General features: G+C 44.0%; 1 long non-coding RNA gene across 1 annotated transcript; it reads left to right on the forward strand.

Moving 5' to 3' along the window:
- Positions 1–257: 257 nt before the first annotated feature.
- LOC128341781 (uncharacterized) lies at positions 258–6,004 on the forward strand. Its single transcript, XR_008314568.1, has 3 exons — positions 258–944; positions 2,899–3,004; positions 3,645–6,004. It is a non-coding gene; the product is annotated as an uncharacterized LOC128341781 (long non-coding RNA).
- The last annotated feature ends 1,271 nt before the right edge of the window (positions 6,005–7,275 follow it).

The following is a 7,275-nucleotide window of genomic DNA, read 5'->3' on the forward strand; positions in this document are numbered from 1 at the left end:
TTAAAACAGGACTACATTTCTAGATATCCAGCTTGTAAAGAAAAGCTTTAAAATGGGCAGGCAGTATTAGTGAAGGGCTCTCAACCCAGAAGTCTTTATGAGGCTTCTAGTGTCCAAGGGCAACATTTGCCCACTCCATATATCTGCTTACCATACTTCCCTTTCAGTGTTCCCCAGATGTTGTTGACTACAACTCCCATAATCCCCAAGCAAAAGCCATTGCAGCTGGGGATTCTGGGAGCTGTAATCAACAACTAACGAATCCATGTTAGAGGGAACACTGGTCCCTTTTCCAAACAACTCTACATCCCAATGACTCTCTCCCCACTCCTAAGGTGAAGTCATACTATCAAACAAATATATGCAAATTTCCCCTTAACTTTAGCCTCTGGAATTTTGTTCCAGAATTTAAACTTTATATTATGTTTATGTACAAACACATAGCCAAGTGACAGCCACAGAGGTGAAACTTATTTGGGGGTTTGGGCAAGGTTGGTTTTGGGCAAGGTTGGTTTTTTCTACCTCTATATCCACCAAACAAAGCAATGTTCATCCTATAGATTCAGAGTTAGTTACCAAGAGGGAAAATAAATGTAGTGTTCTTGTTTCTGAAAGACAAAAGCTACACACATTTTTTAAAATACACATCAGTTTGTTGTTGGCTAAAGGCTACAGCTGTTGTAATTCAGAAGCTACAAAGACCCTTCTAGCTGGGATTATAAAGCGCTTTGTAAGGCTCAAGACAGAGCAACACAAAGACTTGCAGTTATAGAAGGTGTGGAATGTTAAGCCAACTCACTTCTGCAATTTGCTGATTTTCTTTAATCTTTTATTTTTAATTAACGCAGTCTCTCTCTCCCAGGCAGTGACATTTGAAGAGGATCTTATCCCTGGCTCCTTTTATCCAGGTAGCGCTGGAACAGCATGCCTTGGCTTCTTGAAAGGTAGCCTATTTGTTTTGCAGCAGATACCCAAAGGCTCTGATGAATGGTGGAGGGTAGAGACTAGCTCTACTGATGCAGCAATCTGCAATGTTAAATACATTTCACATTTATGCCTGCATATGTTATATTAATGCTAGCTTTTCTCTTCCTATAAATCCTGGGAGAGCATCTTTGAAGGAGGAAGAGCTGAAAGGCACAAGGGTATTAGGGCTTTATGGAGCCAACACATCTCTCCGGAGAAAGAGAGAGCTTCTCATCCTTCTAAATTGTGGGGGCAGGGGCAGAGACAGGAACAGAGTGCTTCTAGGGCTTCAGTCAGTATTGTACAAGGTCTTCTGCATTTCCATATTATTATTATTATTATTATTATTATTATACACATGTGTATATCACCCAAAACCCAAGTCTCTGGACGGTTTACAACAAAAGAATAAAAACAACAGATAAACATATATGAGCCAGACCACCATGAGCAGAATACAGGTCATCACACAATACAGCTGTCTTAACCATCATACATGTCATTTTTGCTTTTGATATTCTACAATAATCATCCCTTCCTAGGAGAAATCAACCCACACTTCCAGCCAAGAATCCCTGGGACACTCAGGGTAATTCAAGAGCAGCAGCAGGTTCTTTGGCACAGCTCCAGCTCACATGCTCAAATACCAGCACACGAAAAAGGCAACAGATACCCTCTTTTTAAGTCACCAATGGAAGCATCCTGTGTAGACAACACTGAGCTAGATGGACAATTCAGTATACGGCAGCTTTCTATGTTTCCAGAACAGCAGCAGTTTCAGGGGCACAGTTTGCATCTAGACTCTAGTAGGAAAGGGTTAAATGCCACCACCACCACATGCACCATAGTCCCAGTCCTAATCACCTCCCCCTCTCTACTTATTTACCATAATATATACAATAGTTTGATCCTCAGTAGCGCTCCTGTCATTTGCACAAGTCTGAAGTACATAACAACTGTTGCTAATTTCTGATCAGCACCCCCACCAGAACCACCAAGGCAAGTTGTTTTAAAGTTACTAAAAATGCATATGATAAACTAGAAACTTCACACATCCCCACACAAGCTCTTATACCTATGTAACAAGACAGTCTTTTAAAGACAGACTAGATTAAACACACTAAAGAAGATAAAGCACAAGTTAAAGGTTATCTAGAAGTCTAGCTCTCAGATTCTTTGCAGTCTCCACTGCTAAAGACTTGCTCAAGCCTTGAAGTCTCAGATGTTATATTCCTTCCAATTAATTTGCGGCAGCTTTGGGCACTTTAATTCTGGCAATCTACCTATTCAGAGGTTGGTTCCTCATAGTTCTCCAAACTAAGAGCAACAATAACTTTAGCTGAAGTTTTCATCACCTACACACTCACACATCTGTCTTAATTATATACTGCTTAGTAGTGACAAACTCCTACATAATCAACTAGACTTTAAATAAACTATGACTTCACAAGGTGGGGCATTCTGGATGAACATACCAATGTACTAGGTACTTGTTTGGATACTTGGTAAAGTGTACTTGGTACTCATTTTGCAATTCAGTTGCAAGGTTAGACACATACAGTGCTAATACTGGCAGCAGTGAGGCCACTCTGGAGTCAGAGTTCACTTGCATGCAAAGCAGCATATTGGGGAATGCCACAAGAAACACTCACCTGTTCTCCATGGCTTTTCATTAGTTACAAGTCATGATTAGGTACAGTCAGTATGATGTACAAAATCCAACTTAAAGCAATAAGTTACTAAATTGGCTATGTGCAGATATATTTATTGCGCTATTTGTGGCCTCTTGTTTGTTGCATTTGATCATATTTAAAATATCTGTATTGTTTTATCTATTTGTTGTGAGCTGCCCTGTACACTGATCAAAAAGGCAGGATATAATCTTCTCTCTCTCTCTCTCTCTCTCTCTCTCTCTCTCTCTCTCATGGACAGCAACATATCAATTAGAGGGCTCCATTTTTGTCACAACAGAATTTTATGAACTGATAGCCTTGTTTTCAAGGGGGAGGAAAGCAGCTTAACCTCCCTGCCACTTTTGGTAAGTACCTTTCCTTTTCGACATCTCATATCAAAGCATCCTTGCTTCTAGAGCATAAGATTCAACAGAAAATTTCTTTCCCATCACCCCTGTGGATGGCCACTTTGCCAACTCTTTGCTAATCTTCAGTATTGGGGTGCAGCTCCCCTGGCATAAAGAAATTGCAGCTTCAGGCATAAGCTTACTAGTGAAGAACAAAGCAATACTCATGAACACAAGACAGCATTAGGAAGACCCCGCTTTGATATTCTGTATAAATCATTCCAGGTTAAGCTGCCATCCAAGGGATGCTGAGAGGATCAGTTAATGAGTGTAAAAGCACTTTGAAGATGAAAAGCAATCTAAGCGCCAAGTATTATTTCAAATTGATATTTATGTATGCTGCGTTTTCGTATTTTAAGATGTGCCTTGGCAAGCTAAGGGCTCTCTTTATCAGGAACGCCTCCAGAGCTATTGGCGGAAATAGAATTTGTTAGTTTATGAAGACACAAACAAAATTTATATGCGAACTATTTGTGGGCAAGAAGGGGGATTTTACTGGGAATACAGTCATCATATTAATGGCTTCTGAACAGCAAAAGGAAAATGCAGATACAAAAACAAAGATCTGGAGAAGGTTTTTTTGTTTTTGTTTTTTTAGGAAAACAAAACGAAAACCAATCAAGTTCTCCACCCACCAAGGGCCAGACTGTTTTCCAGGACCACTTCTCCTCCAGCTGCCCCTCACGACCACCACATGGGTTCCAACATAATGTAGAAGACAAAAGTTTTGCCAGTCCTCAGGAATTTGGGCGGGGGAGGTCGGGGGAGGGAGGGAGAGAGAAAGAAACCTTCCCCAGTGATAGTAGCTGTGACTTCCAAGGTCCCCCTCCCGCTCTCTCATATTTGGGAATTACTCCTCTCCCCCCCCCGCTCTTTTTCAAGGACTACAGCTGAGGGGAAGGGGTGGGGGGAAGGAGGGCATCTTAAACCCCAGGGAGAGGCGGAGGGGCAGCCGAGAGAGGAGTTCGCTCCTCCAGGCCCCCCCCCACCTTATTCTCGGGTTGCGCTGAGCCGCCAGTCCCCGTTTCTCCTTTGTCCATAGTCGTCCTCGCTCTCTCCGCACAGCCGAGCAGGTTAGCCTCCGAGGCCTGGGCACCCCCGCGCCCAAAGAGCCCGCATCAAACCCCGGGCTCACGCTCGAGCTCCAGCGGGGCCTGCACGCGCTCCCGGCACCCCCGCAGCAGCCCATTCATTAGCCGGCGAGAGCAGCCGCCGCCGCCGCCGCCCGCCCCTTCCCCACGGCGGCAGCCCGCTGCACCGTACCTGTTGTCGAGCCCCAGCACAGCACCTGAGGAGCCGGGGCGGGTGGGAAAGGAGAGAGGCAGGTTCGCTCGGTGCCTCCCTCTGTTCCGGCCGCCGCTTGGCCAGGCGCTTGCAAGGAGAGGCTAGGCGGGCGGCTGCCGTGCTCCGCTCCCAGCGCCTGCCGCACAGGCAACGGGAGCGAGAGAGGGGGCTGGTGCTGGATGCATTCGCAGCGTCTTCTCAAAGGCCACAACACGCTCTGCAGGGAGCAGCGAAGAGGAGCTGCTGCTGCCACCGCCGCCACAGTTAACCCTTTCCAGCCCAAGGCCAGCTCTTCCTCTCTCCGCTCCCATCAGATTTGATCCGCCCCCTTCCTCCCTCCGCCGAATCTCCACCCACCCGGCCCAAGCTTTCTTTTTATTATTATGGTTACATTTCTGAATCGAGATAGCAAGGCTGCAGCAGTGCATGCGACATGGAAATCCCCGCTTCTGTTGTTTGCAATCGCCCTATGGATCTGCTCTAGAGTAAATGGCTGGGATTATTACACTTGGAATCAAAATCCACCAGGGCAGTGCATTCACTTGGTTACGTTGTCCGAATGTTTAACACAGTACTACTTCCTTCTGAGTAACTATGCATTGGCTCGGGCAGGCTGCACCCAACCCGCACAGGCACACGTTTGATTTCAGTGGCATGTACCCGCAGCATGAAGATGTGCTTAGGATCGGAGCCTTAAGCCTTATGCACGAGAACTGCTTTCGTTAAATCCATTTGGATCGTTGACATTCAAGAACTCATGCTAAGAGGCTGTGTAACCCACTGACCACTTTCATGGCGACAGTACAGTACCTAAATGACATTTAAATTAGTCTACTTGGGAGTCATTGGCATGTACTTTGAAGCTGGGAAAGACTTCACAGCCCACAGACCCAGAACAATTCCTGTGATTTTGAAAGAGGAAAGTCCTTGTGTCCAGATAGCATCTTCCCACACAATACCGACTGTATTTGTCCCTAAATCAGATGGCGGTACGTGTTTTCCACACATGTTGACTGTTAGTACAAAGGAGATTGACACAATTCTCCTAAAATTAACTAATTTATTTTAACTACTATTTTAACTTTTTGTTTGTTTTCTTCTTGTTATAAACCGCCCAGAGACGTGCGTTTAGGGCAGTATAGAAATGTATTAAATAAATAAATAAATAAATAATGGGTCAAGCCTGCTGCATTCATTTTCTAGTGGCACCCTCAGAGTTGTTTCACACATTCAATCTTTTTTAGTTAACCATCAGATATTTTCCAGACACTATCTATAGAGTAAAAATCTGAATGAGACTTGCACGCTTACAAACTTGTATGAAATATTTACACATTTTGCAAATGTGTCTCATAGGAAGCTGCCATATACTGAGTCAGACCCTTGGTCCATCTAGCTCAGTAATGTCTTCACAGACTGGCAGTGGCTTCTCCAAGGTTGCTGGCAGGAATCTCTCTCAGCCCTAACCCCCCCCCCCCCGATTACCTGATGTGCCTTGTAATCCCCCACCCCCGAGTTACAGTACTACCTGCATATACTTCATAACTTGTGTGTTTCCAAATTCTTGTGTGTAAATCTTTGTAGATATATCATGTACAAACAACCACTTTGTATATAATTGTGCTTTGGCAACGTACTGTATGCTTTGGTAGTTTGTTGGTTCAATAAAAAATATTGTCCTATTAAAAAAAAATCTTGTCCTATCTTGGAGATGCTGCCAGGGGGAGAACTTGAATGGGGAGAATGGGGATTTGAACTCAGGTCTCCCCAGTCCTAGTCCAGCACTCTAACCACTACACCACACCATCTCAGAACATATACAAATGCATACAGAAGACAAGAAGATCCAGTCCCAGTTTCCCAATTTTAAAAGGGTTCACAGTCTAAAAGGAAATATAAGGTAGACCCTAACAACAAACACTGGAGTGATGCTATGCTGAGGTTGGATAGGGACAGTTGCTCTCCCCTTGCTAACGATAAGAGAATCATCCTTAAAGGGTGCCTCTTTGATCATTTAGCAGGAGCTAGCTAGTTGTGCAACAGTCGCACAACTGCAGCATGCCTCGTGTTTTAATTGGGACACTTGTGCAAGAGCACTGTAGAATAAGAGCACAATTCTTCAAATCTCCATTTTTTAGTGCAGCTAAGCAGTGTTCCCTCTAACAGGGATCCCCAGATATTATTGACTACAATCCCCAGAATCCCCAGCTTCAATGGCTTTTTCTTAGGGCATCTGGGAGTTGTAGTCAACAACATGATCTAGGAATCCCTGCTAGAGGGAACACTGCAGCTAAGCTCACTTCTTGCACTAGCACAAATTTGCTCATTCTACCAGCAGGTCATTGTTCTAGATGGCAGCCAATGATTCAGGATATCTACCTATCTTTTCTCTCAAGAATTCAACATGATTTACACAGGACTTCCCTGAGGTCTCCTACTTAGATAACTTACAGCATCAGACTTTCAGCTGTAGAAGTGCATTACTTTTCTATGGGTCGGTCCACTGAATTCAATGGGACCTCTGAAAAGTAGTTTATTTACCTACAAACAGGTCCCATTAACATTAATGGTGTGTCTACTGTTACTAAGACAACTCATTTAACATTGAGGTGTCAAGTTATTTTTATCACTTGGTAGTAAAAAGAGAATACCGCCTTCCCCAAGAACATGGAACTGATGGCAACATAGAGTGGAAGATCTGCTGTGGCACGGTGGGAACCATCTATTTTGTAACTTCTCCTTGCTACCACTTTTAAACCCAACCAGTTCAGGACTTCTTGAGGTGCACCTGGATAAAAAGAGAGAGATCAAGTCAGATGACAACAGTGGAGAGCATAATGCTGCTTTAAATACACACACACACATATATATATATATAATTTTCAACATGGTGGCTAAATAGAGGAGCCTCCAGAAGAGTTACATTTTTGGTGTGGTGATTTATC

The sequence above is a fragment of the Hemicordylus capensis genome, chromosome 2 (genome assembly GCF_027244095.1).
Source record: "Hemicordylus capensis ecotype Gifberg chromosome 2, rHemCap1.1.pri, whole genome shotgun sequence".
Taxonomy (NCBI): domain Eukaryota; kingdom Metazoa; phylum Chordata; class Lepidosauria; order Squamata; family Cordylidae; genus Hemicordylus; species Hemicordylus capensis.